The sequence below is a fragment of the Cervus canadensis genome, chromosome 8 (genome assembly GCF_019320065.1).
Source record: "Cervus canadensis isolate Bull #8, Minnesota chromosome 8, ASM1932006v1, whole genome shotgun sequence".
Lineage (NCBI taxonomy): Eukaryota > Metazoa > Chordata > Mammalia > Artiodactyla > Cervidae > Cervus > Cervus canadensis.
This window is the reverse complement of record NC_057393.1, coordinates 10,527,300-10,543,865: the sequence shown is the minus strand read 5'-3', so window position 1 is coordinate 10,543,865 and position 16,566 is coordinate 10,527,300. Positions and strand designations below refer to the sequence as shown.

General features: G+C 41.3%; 1 long non-coding RNA gene across 1 annotated transcript in view; it reads right to left on the bottom strand.

Moving 5' to 3' along the window:
* Positions 1 to 1,465: 1,465 nt before the first annotated feature.
* The window catches only part of LOC122445864, a 40,299-nt gene continuing 25,198 nt past the window's right edge, over positions 1,466 to 16,566 (bottom strand). Inside the window, exons 2-4 of the long non-coding RNA XR_006270710.1 lie at positions 8,834 to 8,972; positions 7,752 to 7,809; positions 1,466 to 3,858 (exon numbers count right to left, since the gene is read on the bottom strand). This is a non-coding gene — a long non-coding RNA (uncharacterized LOC122445864). The remainder of the gene's footprint in view (positions 3,859 to 7,751; positions 7,810 to 8,833; positions 8,973 to 16,566) is intronic.

Below are 16,566 nucleotides of genomic sequence, written 5' to 3'. Positions count from 1 at the left end.
ACAGAGGAGCTTGGCAGGCTGCAGTCCGTGGGGTTGTGAAGAGTCGGATGCAAATGAGTGACGTAAATGTGCTACAAACTAGGATGGGAAAAACAGTCCCCCTATACCTACCCCGACCTCTATCCGGGGTTTGGCATTTCCTGTAATTATGAGAGTAGCAACAAACCATGGCCATCTTAGTAAGAGTAGATATCCAAAAAAATGCTTCCTGGGACCTCCCAGGGGGTCCAGTGGTTAAGGCCCTACTCTTCCAATGCAGGGCGTGCAGGTTCAATCCCTGGTCAGGGAATTAAGATTCCACAGGCTAGGCAGTGCAGCCAAAACAAAACATTTCCTATCCCATCAAAGTGGTTACAAACCTGGAGATTTCATCTCCACTCATCATTATTGCAAAATTGCGTTCATGAGTAAACCTGCCTCTAGGCCTTGTGATTCACTGTCTTAATATTAGTATATATGTTGTGACTCTGAACCTTTTGTGGGTAATTTTAATTTGGTCTAATCAGTTTCCTTTATGGTCCTATGTGCTCTGTGTCATGCATTTAAGGCCATTATTCTCAGGCTGCCGAGGGGGTCCAGGGCACAAAACTAGGTTAGGGATCCCCCTCACCAAACAGACCCTCAACCCAACCTTGGTCGTGCAGGCATCGTGTACCTCCTGGAGTCTCTCCAGCCCCCAGACCCTCTGAGAAAGACAGCACTTCCCTCTGGCCCACTCCTTTGCTCTCAGTCTTGCCCTGTCCGCCTACAGAACCACCTTGTCCAACCAGGAAGACATGGCCACCCTTTTCCCCATCCCCTGACTCCAAAATGACTCTAGCATTTTGCTTCCTATAGCTTATATTAATGAACCAATCTAATTTTTTGTTTTCCAAATATAAAATGATACCATAACATTGCATATGCTTTTTGAAAAAACACTCACAGACACTGTTCCCCACTCCCAGAGATACTGTTACTGCCCTCTGCTCCCTACGAAATTCAGGTCCTTCCAAACCCACCAGCCCTCACCCCCCTACCTCTCCACTCCCACCCTCCCACCTTTCCACTCCCCACCCACTGGGGATCAAGCTGCCCCTCCTGTCATAAACACTCCCCGCACAGAGAATCTTTATTCTGCCTCCACTGCAGGCCTGCTGAGATGTCCACCAGAGGAATCTCATAACTCCCGCTCCCTTCCATCAAAAATCTCACCGTTCCATGTCCTCACTCTACTGCTGCCTCCAGCATAAAACCGAGACAGCTCAGGAAGGCTCACTGTGAAAGGCCCACGGGGTTACCCGCTGCCCATTCTCACACCTTCCCACAACTGCACCCAGACACCTGATTCAGCATCCTCTGTGTCTTGCCCACCTGGATCTCCAGGTCCCCACATACCTGACTCCCATCCCCGCTGTTCCCAAAAGCCTTCCCCCAGCTTCTTAACTGGAGCTAACCTCAGCTCAGTTCAGTACAGTTGCTCATTCATGTCCGATTCTTTGCAGCCCCACGGACTACAGCACGCCAGGCCTCCCTGTCTAATACCTGCCTCGCATTCCCCCAAATTCCCCTAACCCTTTGGGCATACCTTCCTTCCAGGACCTGGGAAGACTGCCTGGCTTCTTCCAGTCAAATCACAACCCAGGTCAAATAACTTCTGCCAGCTCCATGCCCCAAACAAACTATGCATATGTGAATTCACGAGACAAAGGACGTGAGGTGGGCAGGGAATCCCAGCTGCCACTGTCAGAGGAAACTTGGGGGAGACACACACGTCTGCTGTCCTCACATGCCTCTTGTCCCGTGGACATCCTCCTTCTCGGGAAATCAGCCTCGGACTTAAAGAACTATACTTTTAAACCACAGGCCCAGACACAAGCCAGCTTCCTCAGCAGGAGCATAAATGAAAGGGCAGTGCTCTACCCCAGGGCAGGGAAAACACAGCTGAGCTGGACTTGTTGAAATGCCACCGGCTTTAAGGTGTTTTGACTCTACACAGATTTTGTCTGTGGACTAACTTTAAAACCTCCCTTATTCTGAGCTATGAGTCTCTCTGTTATTTATTCGTCTCCTCCCCTAGACTTTGGACCCCTAAAGCTCAGGGATGTTCTATTCATCTCTATGCCCCCAATGGGACTCAGCACCTTGAAAGTACATCACATCGGGTGCCTCCAACTGAGCAAAGTCATCCAAGTCTTAAACATTAACCCAGGTCTCATAAACTGTAATAATACTTAACTTGTTTTCTCTGAACATAAATATAGACCTCCTAAAAATACTTTCGGGGGACTTCCCTGGTGGTCGTGTTTGAACTTCATGCTTCCACTGAAAGATGAATGGGTTTGATCCCTGGTCAGGGAACTAAGATCCCACATGCATGAAGCACAAGAAAAAAGAAAAAAAAAACTTTGGATAACGTACTTTCTGATCAACAAAATGATCAATTTTCTAAAATTCCTGAATCTGACATTGCATTTTTTCCCTGTGTTATGATATCAAAAATTACACCCTCTTGGTAAATATACTAATTAAGCCACCATTGATGCCTTGTCAGAAGTTTCAAACTTATTTTCAAACTAAGTTTTCGTCTATCTGCCACTTCCCTTTAAAACTACGGGTCCTCATTTCTTTCAAGCCTCTGGTCTAAGAGCAAAGTGAATGAAAAAACAGTTACAATGAAATATCACTATATTAATTGGAAAAGGAAATGAGTTTTAAACAAAGCAAATGCTGCAGGCAACGAGCTGCCCCTGCTGTGTTCTGAGCATTTCAAAGGACAAAGTAGAAAATTGGAAAAGATCAATATCAAGGCAACAGTGATCTGCAACAGTAATAAATAAAGATGTCTTTCAAGGCCCATTAACCACTAATCACATTTGGATCCAAACTAGCACAACAGCTCCCGGCTGTTTGAAGGGACTGCCATTGGGCTCATCCTGAAAATGAAGTGGGGCAGCCTGTCCCAGGTTTGTTTCCTGTTGATGAACCTGCCATTGTTTTGGTTGCTGGTAAGGGTGATGGAGAGCCTTGTCCAGGTCCTGACCACCCTCCCTAGGGTGGAACTGGAGAGCTCCCTTCCAACCAGTAATTACACAAAGTATGTAGAGCAGGCTCTGCAGAGAGAAACAACAAAAAGGAACAGGATAAACTCATTCCTGAAAAGAGCTTGCTGGCTGTATCAGAATGGATTACACAGCTTTGTTATACCTTGCTATGGAGTTGGATCTTGGGGACTGGAGCGGTAGCCCCAGGCCTGATGAGCAACGCCTCCCTCAGCTTTTGGAATTAAAAACAAAGCAAACAAACAAATAACAGCAACAACAAAAACAGAAAGAAAAAAAAAGGATGGCTCTAGAAAAGAAGGGTCCTCCAGAGTCAGTCTTAACAACTGAAACTATCCAACAAACACATCCATAAACTTACTCTCTGGAACGGTCTAGACTTACTCCTCAAAGTATAGTCCAAGAAAGAACAGCATCAGCCTCAATAGGGAGCCAGACAGAAATGCAAAATCTCAGGCCTCCCCGTCCCAGACCTCCTGAGTCACAATCTACATGTTGACAAGATTCCTGTGTAATTTGCAGACATATTAGAATTGCAGAAATGTGATACAATACAGTTGTTCTCATCACAACTGTATATGAGAATCTCTTGGGAAGTTTTTGAAGCAATGGTTTAATATTGTTGTCTAGGCTTCAACCCCAGAGATTCTAGTAAGACTTGGGTAAGATACAGGTATCAGTTTAAAAAAAAAAATTTAACACAAAATTGCCTGGAAGATGATAAGTCCAGATAAATGTTTGCTGAATGGGCTGCACAAATGACCCAATTGAACAATGCACTCACTGAATCACCGAAAGTCTCCCTCTGCCTGGGTTCCTTAATTGGATGAAGGAGGAATCAGAAAATGAGTAGACAATTGAGAAGGGCTTTAAAGGACAGTGGCTTTCAAGTACTGAGATCAAATTGTCTTGCCTTTTTAAACAAAGAAAACCTCAACATACATTCTTAGACAGTTATAACCCCAGACTTAGCGACTAAAAAAAAACATTTTTTTAATGTTTCTTAAGAAAATTTTAAAAAAACATTTTTTTTAAAATTCTCCCTGACTGAAGACACCTAATCTTCCCTTTGTATCAGTTTCTCACCTGCAGAGGAAAAAAAAAAAAAGTGTTTATCTGTTCTCTAGGAGCAAGTCTTAATAACCAAAAGCTTAATGTGCCTTCCGATTCAAGTGACTGTTCTCACTCAGGGCTTATGCCGAGCCTTGGAGCCTCTGGGTAAATGGATATCTGTAGATTATATGGAGGTGCTCATGGGGCATGCAAAGATGAGACTGTTATAAAAATTAGTTATCCATAATAGGTGTGTCCTTCATGTAGCTGGCTAGACTATTGCTTGAATCCTACAAAACGGGAAATGATGCAACCTATTTTCTGATCAATGGCCTAACCCAGACTATTGATTTCCAGACTTGGAAATAGGGTTAATCTTGGTGTAGAAAAAGCCTTCCTACCTAAGAGCCAAACCTAGAGGCAATAAAATAAAAGCTGCAGGGATTTGGATACATAAAGAAAATTTTTTAAATTATTTGTGGTGTTTTTTGTTATGCGAAGTCAACTGACAAATTGGGAGAAAATATTCACAATATATCAATGTATCATAGACAAATGTCTAATATCCTTAATATGATATGTAAAGACTTCATAATTGTGGGGCAAAGGAATAAAACCCAATAGGAAAAAAAAAAGAAACACATGAAGAGACCATTCACAAAAAATGATCTAATAATGACACTTTGATAAATGAAAAAATGTTCAAACTCCCTCATCATTAGAAAAATGGTACTCCTGAGATACCATTTCTCCCCTACCAGATTGGCAACAATTTCAAAATATGACAACATATTCTATAATTGAGGCTATGGGGAAATTTCTGGCAGGGATGCAAATTGATGTGACCCTTCTGGAGGGACGTTGGCAAAACCTAATAAAACTGCATGTGCACTTACCTCTACAAAATCCCACTTCTAGAAATTTACCTTAAAGACATGCGTCTAGTAATATAACAATATTTATGCACAAGGCCCTTTTATAGCAGCATCATTTGTAATTCCAAAATATTGAAAGTGACCTAAATGCTTATACACAGGAGAGTAGTTAAATAAACTATAGTATATCCACACACTGGAGTACTGCACAGCTATTTTTTTTTTAATTAGGAAGATGTCTATATGGACAGGTTTCTAGGACATAAGTGTTAAGTGAAAAAAGGAAAGCACAAGACTACTTGTAGCATGGTACTCATTGTATTGAAAATAAGGAAGAAAGTGTATATTAGTTTGCCAGAGCTGTTATAACAAAATACCCTAAATTGGGTGGCTTAAATTTATTTTCTTAATTTATTTATTTTCATTTATTTATTTGACTGCCCTGGGTCTTATGGGTGGCACATGGGATCTTTGATCATTGTTGCAACATTGCAGAATTTTAATTCCCTGACCAGGGATCAAACCCAGGCCCCCTGCATTGGGAGCACAGAGTCTTAGCCACTGGACCACCAGGGAAGTCCCCCAGATTGGGTGGCTTAAACAACAGAAATCTAACATCTCATAGTTCTAGAGGCTCAAGTCCAAGATCAAGGTGCTGGCAGGTTGGTTCCTTCTGAGGGTTATGAGGATGTACCTCCACTAACTGGGGTTTTGCTGCCCATCTCTGACATTCCTTGGTTTACAGAAGCATCACACTCTGTCTTTATCCTCACCTGGTCTTCTCCCTGTATCTGTTCATATTTTCTCTCAGCTATTTTAGAGGACATCAGTCATATTGCATTATGGCCCACTCTAGTGACCTCATCTTAACTAATTATCTGCAGTGACCCTATTTCCTGATAAAGTTACTTTCTCAGGTATTGGGGGCTAGGACATCAGCATATGAATGGGGGGGAGGACACAATTCAATCCATAAAAGAAATTGTAAGAAAATACACTCATGTATCTGCTAATTTTTGAGAAGAAAAAATAGGGGGGTGGGGTATATTAACTAGAAACCAAAGAGATTGCTGACCAGGAATAAGGGGGTATCAGGGATAAGGAAGGAGTGACACTTCTAGAATATATATATATATTTTACAAAGCACTTAATATGAGCACCACATTAAAATTTCAAATGCCCTCCCCATCCTGAAAAAAAATAAATAAAACCAAGATGTTCAAGAAACAAACACTGAATACAAGTGGTAAGAAGTAAAATGATATAACCATAGTGAGGGGAGGAAGAGAAGGAATGGAGATTGGGTTAATCACCAATGGCCAATGATTTAATCAACCATGCCTGTGTAGTGGAACTTCCATTAAAAACCCTAGTAGATGAGGTTTGGAGAGTCTATATTAAGGTGAACACACAGCTGCTGAGAGGCTAGTGCAACCAAGAGGGTGTGAAACCTTCGTGTCCACTCCCTGCCCCATACATTGCTGTGCGCATCTCTTCCGTTTGGCTCTTACTGAGTTGTATCCTTTATAATAAACCTGTAATAAGGGCTTTTCAGAGTTTGATGAACTCTAGCAAATTACAAAAACTGAAGGGAGGGAATTCTCAACTTATAGCCAGTCTCTCAGAAGTACCAGAGGTCTGGACTTGTAATTGACATCTGAAAGGGGGCCATCTTACAAGAATGAACCCTTATCCTGAGGAGTCTGTGCTGACTTCAGGTAGATAGTGACAGAATAGAATTGACAGGGGTTGTCCACAGGGTCAGAGAATGGTTGGTATGGAGGGAGGGGGGAATCTCTCACATTTTGTGTAAGAAGCATAATAAGTAAAAAAACCGAGATCATGGAACTCAAGATATTTTATATATACAAAGACACAGGTACAGAAGTATAGAGGATGTACATGCTTGGGTTAGTACACATAGATATATTTCCCAGCTCTACCCACTGAGAGGGCCTAGAAGCAGATATTTCAGTAGCAATAAGCACACTTAACACTAGAATACTGGTTTCTAAGTATTATTCTCCAATAAAAAGAACAAGAGCACCTTCGAGAAATGATTGATTCCAGGGCTGGGGCAGGGGAAATACAAGATAAGCCTAGAATATCTTGTGGTGCCAGAAAGCAAGAAAGTACAAATGAATGAATGAAGGGAGTAAAATGGAAGCCTGTCAAAAAAAAACTCAGGCGACACCCTGAAAGAGTTTCTAATTTCTAAAGGTAGGACAACTTGAGCAGCAAAATGAAAAATAATAGTATTTTAATAATATTAATAGTAAAATAATATTTTATTTTAAACCATAAAATAAAGTATGCTAGTGTCCTCTCTAGAATGAATTGTGTCCTCTTAAAGCTCATAATATTGAAGCCCTAAACCCCAGTGTAATTGTATTCGGACAGGGCTTTTAAGAGGTAACTAAGGTTAAGTGAGATCATAGGGGTGGGATTATAGTCAAGGATCAGTGGCCTTATAAGAAGAAGGAAAGGGCTCTTCTCTCTCTCCCCACAGCCATCTATAAAGCAGGAAGACAGGTCTCATTGGGAACTGAATCAGCTGGCACCTGGATCTTGGACTTTCCTATCTCCAGAACTGAGATAAACGAATTTCTATAGTTTAAGCCACCCAGTCTATGGTATTTGTATGGCCACTGACTGATTAAAAGTGTCCATGTTGACAGAAATAATCAAGTGTGTAAATAAAAAGGAGAGAAGGAACAGTTCATCCTCACAGAAGAATTATAATTAGTAAATGTAGAAGGAAAGAAGGAAATGGAAACTCACCTTACAAGATCATCATAGACAAGATCTCCAATAGATGCTAAAATTCGTGAATGAAACTCTGAAAAGAAGCAGTATATTTGTATCATCTCAAAGTCCCTGGTAGCTCAGATGGTAAAGAACCCGCCTACAATGGGGGAGACCTGGGTTCAATCCTTGGGTTGGGAAGATCCTCTGGAGACGGGAAAGGTTACCCACTCCAGTATTCTGGCCTGGAGAATTCCATGGACTATATAGTCCATGGGGTCATAAAGAGTCAGACACTACTGAACGGCTACACACACACATCTCACCCCAAGTTATTTATTAATTATGAAAGGGAAGACAGGAGCTTTAGAGCAAATACACCTGCAGACACCACTTGAACCAAGTGATCAAGGTGATTAGCACCAGTGATGATACACACCAACATCAGAAACCCCTTGATAGGATACAGCAAACAGGACACAACATAATATCTGTAATATTTGTTCCAAAAACTCACAACATTCTGATCATTAGAAAGCACCAAACAAACCCAAAATGAGGGACATTCTATAAAATGATCAACCAGTACTCTTCAAAACGGGAGGAGGAAATGTCAACCCACTCCAGTATTCTTGCCTGGAGAATCCCATGGACAGAGGAGCCTGGTGGGCTACATTCCCTGGGGTCACACAGAGTCAGACACGACTGAGTGACGAAGCATACATAACTCTTACTTAAGTGTCAAGGCATGAGAGAAGGCAAAAGCAGTCACTCAGATTGGAGGAAATTGAAAAGAAATAACAACTAAATGTAATGTGGGATCTTGAAGAAAAAGGGAAGAGAAAGGGACATTCATGGAAAATCTAGTAGAATTCTAATAAGGTCTGCAGTTTGGTTCATTGCATGGTTCCAATGCTAATTTCCTGGGTTTGATTATTATACACTGGTTATGTAGGATGTTAATATTAAGGGAAACTGGGTGAGATGCAGCTGACGACTCTGTGCTTTTACTGAAACTTCTCTGCGAGCCTAGGATTAGTCCAAAATTTTAAACAAGCTCGGGAAGTTAACAAAGTTAAAAATGAATAATGCTTGGCTACATCATTCATTCAACTTACTGTGAAATGCTCAGAGCTTCAATGTCTCAGTGCAGACCGTCTTCATACTGATTCTGCACCACTTGCCAGATGGGTATTCTTAATGTCCTCTTGCTCTGTTGGATCCCCAAGAAGGTTAAGCTCTGCAGAGACTAGGAAACTGAACAAATCAAACCCGAGTTGTGACAGGTAAGACCTCTGTTCTCCAGCTCCTCATGCACATGGTCATATCTTTGGGCTGAGTTCACCATTAGGAAGACCTGGGATATGGAGTCCAGGGCTACCACTTGGGTTTCCAACACCCCTGTCCCAGCCCACTCCACAGTTTCTCCACCCAGCCCATGGAGACCCTCCTTTCTCCTCAGCACAAGCTGCTCCAGTTTCCAAGTCTTTATCCCAGTAACACAAGGACTCTAGTTGGCCATGCCCCATCCACCACCCAGGAACTAGTATTTGACCCCAAGCTAGTGGAAACTACAGCCCTACTTTCTCACAGAGGAGGATGCATGGTGTCCAGGTACCCTCCGCCTCTCTGGTTCAGCCTCTTGCTGCACAGCATCCCTCTGCATCCCCCCACTGTCTCCCACCCCTGCTTTCCCAGACCCCTCACTCCATTCTTCTGGGATAAACAGGATCTAGAAATCACACTTTGTTATCCAGTCCACTGACTCACTGTTTCCCACAGAGCAGGAAAGAGCTCTAGAACCCACAAAACTTCTAAATGAATATGCAGAGGATATAAATGCTACAAAAATTCACATTTTCAGCCCATGCTTTAATCTTAATTCTTCACTATTATGACTATTCTGCTCTGCACTCCCAATAAGAAAATCCTAGATGGACACAGGTAGATTTTATTAAAAAAAAAAAAAATCGACTACTGTCAACAGCCTACAGCTTTCCTCTCCTCCCTCTGCCCTCCCTGGTAGGTAAGCCATAGTGAAAAATATTGGCACTTGTGAAAATGTGCAGTGTTTTGAAGTAGAAGAATGAAGACAGGGAGGGAGGGGAGGAGGGGAGAACGGAAGGAGGGGGAGGAGTGGGAGGGGAAGGGAAAGGAGCGGGGAAGGGAAAGGAGGGATACTGAATTTGGGAACAGACTCTAGTCCAGACTGGCCCACCTGTTTGGTGGGCTCATGCCCAAAAAATTATTTCCTCTTCCAAGCTATCTGCACTTTTTCACATCTTTTTTCCTTACTGTTGAAAGTTACCAATTAAGGGATAATTGAGATTAATAAGCATTTTCTTTCGCAAAGGTAAATGCATGAGGGGAGTTTGTCTCTGTGGGGCTCTCAGTCATAACTGTATGAATTTGTATGAATATGTTAAATCAGGTGGCATTCCTCCTAACCCCTAGCTAATTGAGATCATTGGCACCATGGGAACAGGAATTTTTACTATGTGACGGGAGGAGAGGTAGATGGAGTCCTGCTAGTTCAGAGGTCATTTGGGGGGTGAGGGAGGGATGGATAGAATGCTGTAGCCTGGTAATTAGGAGATGATGAAAGCAATGAGTGAAAGAACACAGAAAGACTCAAGGGGTTTAAAAATGGCGTGGAAAGTTCAGACTCGGTGGGGAGCAAAGACCCATGGTGAACTTTGGGGAGCGTCTCAGCAGCAACACATGGAAATACCCTGCTCAAAATGCTAAGGGAAGACACACATCCTGGCACATGAGATAGAATCCTAGGAACTGAATACGTGAAAAACCCAGAGCATACAGTGGACAAATCCAAGGTTACATAGTCATGGGATTATAGACAAAAAGAAAGGTTAAAGATGATCCAGTCCAACAATCCTCAAGTTTGAGTTGAGTGTCCATTTTTAATGTCAGAAAACTTCACAAATCACAAATTCCTTTCATCACAGGATGTTGTCTCTTGATTGGAAAAAAAAAAAAAAAACAGTGACCACTTATCATTAATTCAGAAACTGAATTGACTCACACCTTTAATTCCCAAAGCAGCTACATACATGTAATAACCAGATTGCTGGGAGAAATATCAACAACCTCAGCTATGCAGATGATATCATTCTGATGGCAGAAAGTGAAGAGAAAACTAAAGAGCTCCTTGATGAGGGTGCAAGAGGAAAGTGAAACAGCTGACTTAAAACTCAACATTCAAAAAACTAAGATCATGGCATCTGGGCCCATCACTTCATGGCAAATAGAAGGAGGAAAAGTGGAAACAGAGACAGATTTTATTTTCTTAGTCTCCAAAATCACTGCGAACAGTGACTGCAGCCATGAAATTAAAAGATGCTTGCTCCTTGGAAGGAAAGCTATGACAAACTTAGACAGCATATTCAAAATCAGAGACATCACTTTGTCCACAAATGTTCTTATAGTCAAAGCTATGGTTTTTACAGTAATCATGTACTGATGTGAGAGATGGACCATAAAGAAGGTTGAGCACCAAAGAATTGATGCTTTTGAATTGTGGTGCTGGAGAAGACTCTTGAGGGTCCCTTGGACTGCAAGGAGATCAAACCAGTCAATCCTAAAGGAGATCCGCCCTGGATATTCATTGGAAGGGCTGATGATGAAGCTGCAATACTTTGGCCACCTGATGCAAAGAGCCGACTCACTGGAAAAGACCCTGATGCTGGGAAAGACTGAGGGCAAGAGGAGAAGGGGGCGACAGAGAATGAGATGGTTAGATAGCATCACTGACTCAATGGACATGAATTTGAGCAAACTCCAGGAGATAGTGACAGACAGGGAAGCTTGGCATGCTATAGTCCATGGAGTCACAACGAGTCAGACACAACTTAGTGACTGAACAGTACGTATGCACAAGCTTTGGTGCACATATGAACTCAAAGAATCTTTTTATTCTGAGACATCCCCCCCACCTCCACTCAGCACCATCTCCAGGATGTCACAGCTGCCACATGTAGGGACCAAAGAGCTTCATGGTATAAATTAACACAACGCATTCAGCTTGGAAAAGGAAGTGTCATCCACAAACAACACATCTGCAATTCCACTTATGAAGCCTGCAGGTAACTTTCTTTGGAGAGAAAGATAAAGAAAACAGATGCCACGTTTTATCTTCAGTGAGAGAGGTGGTGCTCAAGGGCAGTTTTGTTTTTACCAGAACACCAGTGTAGAGAAGTTACCTGATGTAATTCCTAAACAGTTTCTGATGTTTTGGCACAGAAAATGAGATATTGTTTCCCTGAGACTATAACATATGCTCCATTCTTCCCTTGGAGGCATTTCTATTTTTATTAACTATGCAATTTGCTACATGATCACCAAAAGTGCTGCTTCTTCTGCAAACAGCTAAATGATGCCTTTGAGAGCATCTATTCCTCAGGATATGTGAAGTAGCATGCCCCGTTCACAAGGGGCTCTGATCTCTGAATTTTATGAAGTAAAACATTCTGGAGAGCTTTCTCAGGATAAAGATAAAAGCAACCCGAGGTAGAGGGAAGGGTTGACTTTGAGGTCTATGCACTGAGTCAAAGCACCTTAGTCCCACCTGAAATATCTGTAAACAGCCATTCAACTCTTTCTTGAGCTGGCTGACGGGTACACAGACATTCTTTATGTCTTAGAGATTTTGTAAATGTTCCTTTGCTGGCATTTAATAATTGTTCAGTTTTTCTTTAAAAGGATAGAAAGAACAACAACAAAAATATCATAACCAAGAAAGGAAAAGATATCTCTAAACAGCAAAGTAATTGCACAAGGACAGAGTTAGTAAAACCCAGTAAATCATCATAATGAACAAAAATGATTCTGAAAGCAGCTGCCTGCTTTGTTCAAATATCAGAGTGAGCTCCTTGCAGATGGGTGAGGATGTAGACTGTGGAAATCACTTCAGTGGCCTGAAGTGACAAAGGGCTAGGGTCTTTTTTTCCTTATTCTCCTTTGTTATCCTTCTGTCCTTTCTTAAATTTCAGTTTCCTCTTCTGAGATACACTGCTAAGAAGAGCTTGATCAATGTCTTGTTACAAAAATGAAACTATACAAAGTATGTAAAACAGCTAACATGGTCCATGCTTCACTGGAAAAGTGTAATAAAGACTATTATTCTCATGCTGTAATACAGTTCTCAGTTGTGTGGGAGGAGATGGACATAAGAATCACCAGTGCTAATCGCTTGCTAATTGCTTGCTGCTATAAGGATTTTTGTCTCCTCAACTCAGAAACTTGAATGCTCAGTGCTCACCTCAGACCTGCTAGTGAAGCAGAACCCCAGCTCTAGGATCTGACCACATACATTTTTAATAGCTCTACAGATTTTCCAATCAAGATGCAGTTGACAGGAATTGGATTTACTCTGTCATCTGAAGTAACCAAAAACCCAGACAAAATATATAAAGCAGTTATCATGACACTAGGCATTAGGCAATGAAGCAATGTGATCCCTGAATATAGGAAACAAATACGGTGAGCCGTACAACTTCCTATAGTGAGTTTGCAGGATGTAACACAGGAGGGGAAACAAAGGCACAGCTTTAGAGATTTTCTGAGTCAAGGATACAGAGCTAGGAGTCCAGAAAGACCAAGGAGGCTAGAGTTCATAGGACAAAGAGGAGTAAACTGCACAGAGAGAAAACTCCAGAGACTTTTCTGTAGAAGTCTATAGAAGGTCCTCTGCAAAGGGTCAGCAGAGTAATAATCAGTGCATGAGTAAAAGAAAATGACCTAAGGACAAGGAAAGAACTCATTCAAAATGAGTAGAAGAAATAATGCCTAAGTGTTCACACATGGCCAGGTATAGTACTAGTTCTCACCAGCCATACCAGTAAAGTTCATAATTCACAGAGTATTTTGCTGAGTATTCAGGAAGGTCTTGCCTCAGTGATGGGAAAATATTAACCCTAGAATGAGCACTGCTATGGGTCAACCTAGCTAATTATAAATGCTAGACTCAAAGAATTAAACTGCTTCCAACTCATTTAATTGCATCCTTGTATAAAGCTTAGAAATATTTATGGTGATGGGAGTTTAGTTGCTAAGTCATGCACGACTCTTGCAACCCCATGGACTGTAACCTGCCAGGCTCCTCTGTCCATGGGATTCTCCAGGCAAGAATACTGGAGTGGGTTGCCATTTCCCTCTCCAGGGGATCTTCCCGACCCAGGAATTGAACATGGGTCTTCTGCATTGCAGGCAGATTCTGTACTGACTGAGCTACAAGGGAAGCCATCAAAAATATTTATAGTAACATAAAAATTTTAAGCACCTACAGCAGACTGGTTCCAAATAGGAAAAGGAGTACATCAAGGCTGTATATTGTCACCCTGCTTATTTAACTTATATGCAGAGTACATCATGAGAAATGCTGGGCTGGAAGAAGCACAAGCTGGAATCAAGATTGCTGGGAGAAATATCAATAACCTCAGATATGCAGACGACAGGACCCTTATGGCAGACAGTGAAGAAGAACTAAAAAGCCTCTTGATGAAAGTGAAAGAGGAGAGTGAAAAAGTTGGCTTAAAACTCAGCATTCAGAAATCTAAGATCATGGCATCTGGTCCCATCACTGTATGGGAAATAGATGGGAAAACAGTGGAAACAGTGTCAGACTTTATTTTTCTAGGCTCCAAAATCACTGCAGATGGTTATTGCAGCCATGAAATTAAAAGACACTTACTCCTTGGAAGGAAAGTTATGATCAACCTAGACAGCATATTAAAAAGCAGAGACATTACTTCATCAACAAAGGTCCGTCTGGTCAAGACTATGGTTTTTCCAGTAGTCATGTATGGATGTGAGAGTTGGACTGTGAAGAAAGCTGAGTACCGAAGAATTGATGCTTTTGAACTGGTGTTGGAGAAGACTCTGGAGAGTCCCTTGGACTGTAAGGAGATCCAACCAGTCCATCCTAGAGGAGATCAGCCCTGGGTGTTCATTGGAAGGACTGATGTTGAAGCTGAAACTCCCAATACTTTGGCCACCTCATGTGAAGAATTGACTCATTGGAAAAGACCCTGATGCTGGGAGGGATGGGGGCAGGAGGAGAAGGGGACGACAGAGGATGAGATGGCTGGATGGCATCACCAACTCGATGGACATGAGTTTGGGTAAACCCTGGGAGTTGGTGATGGACAGAGATGCCTGGCGTGCTGCAATTCATGGGGTCGCAAAGAGTTGGACACGACTGAGTGACTGAACTGAACTGAACAAGGTAAAAATCACAATGTCTGGCATCCAATCAAAGATTATCAGGCATGGAAAGAGACAGAAGACCATGACCCATAATAAAGACAATCATAAGTAAATTGAAAGTGATCCAGAAATGGCACAGATGTTAGAATTAGCAAAGAAGGATACTAAGTGATTGTAACATTAAGTTATTATTTAATTGTTGTTTTTGTTGTTCAGTTGCTGGACATTTCCAACTCTTGCTACCCCATGGACTACAGTCCTCTGTCCTCCAATATCTCCCAGAATTTGCTCAAATTTATGTCCACTAAGTCAGTAATACTATCTAACCATCTCATCCTCTTCAATCTTTCCCAGCATCAGGGTCTTTTCCAACGAGTCAACTGTTTGCATTAGGTGGCCAAAGTCTTGGCACTTCAGCTTTAGCATCAGTCTTTGCAATGAAAGTTCTGGGTTGATTTCCATTGATCTCCTTGCAGTCCAAGGGACTCTCAAGAGTCTTCTCCAGCACCACAGTTCAAGAGTATTGATTCTTCGGCGCTCAGCCTTCTTTATAGTCCAACTCTCACATCTGTACAGCACTACTGGAAAAACCATAGCTGTGACTACAAGGACCTTTGTTGGCAAAGTGATTATAATACTAAGTTATTAAAACTATTCAGACATACAAAATTGTTAGCTAGAGACAGGGAAGATAGTTTTTAAAGTCCCAAGTTGAATGTCTGTAAGTTGAAAATACACTGGGTGAGATTAACAGCAACTAGACACTGCAGAAGGAAAATTTAGTAAACTTGAAGGCATGGATAGCAAAGAAACTATTAAAAATGAAAAATATTTTTTAAAAATCAGAGTAAACAGTACATAAGTATTCTGTGGGACAGTTTCAAGCCACCTCATATATAGATAATCAGAGTTTCTAAAGGAGGAGATACAGAGTGGGTGGCAAGAAAAATATTTAAAGAAGTAATATCTAAAACTTTCCAAACTTAATGAAAATTATAAACCCACACTTCAAGAATTCCAAGAAACACAAAGCAGAAAAAACATGGGGGAAAAAACTACACCAAGACACGTTATAGTCAAATTGTTTAAAATCAAGGATAAAATCTTAAACGCAGCCAGAGAAAAGCACATGTTATGAACCAACGAAAAAAAATGACAGCAGATTTATCACTGAAAATATGTAGGCAGGAAGACACTATGGGACATCTTTAAAATACTAAAAGAAAATATATGTCAACCTTGAATTTTATGTTTTTGGCAAAAATATTTTTCAAAATGAAGGCAGCAACAAAATAAAAAACATGGTATTAGATTATAACCCAAAATATAAAATAAAGATCCATGAATCCACATCAATAAAATACAATGATAGCACAAATAAATGAGAGGAAATTAATTTATGTAGAGACAACCTACTCAAGAAGGTAAAATATGACTCTCTGCTCAAGTGTGGACTGCACATAGCAACTTTCTTCCAAAGAGTATAATATGTAAGAGTACTGAAATGTCATCATTATAGTACATTACAGTGAAAAAACCTAATAAACCCCAAACATCAACAGGGATAAGTCATGCTGATACTATGTAGCCTTGATGTGACATGATGAAAATGGCCCTTTACCTCTGA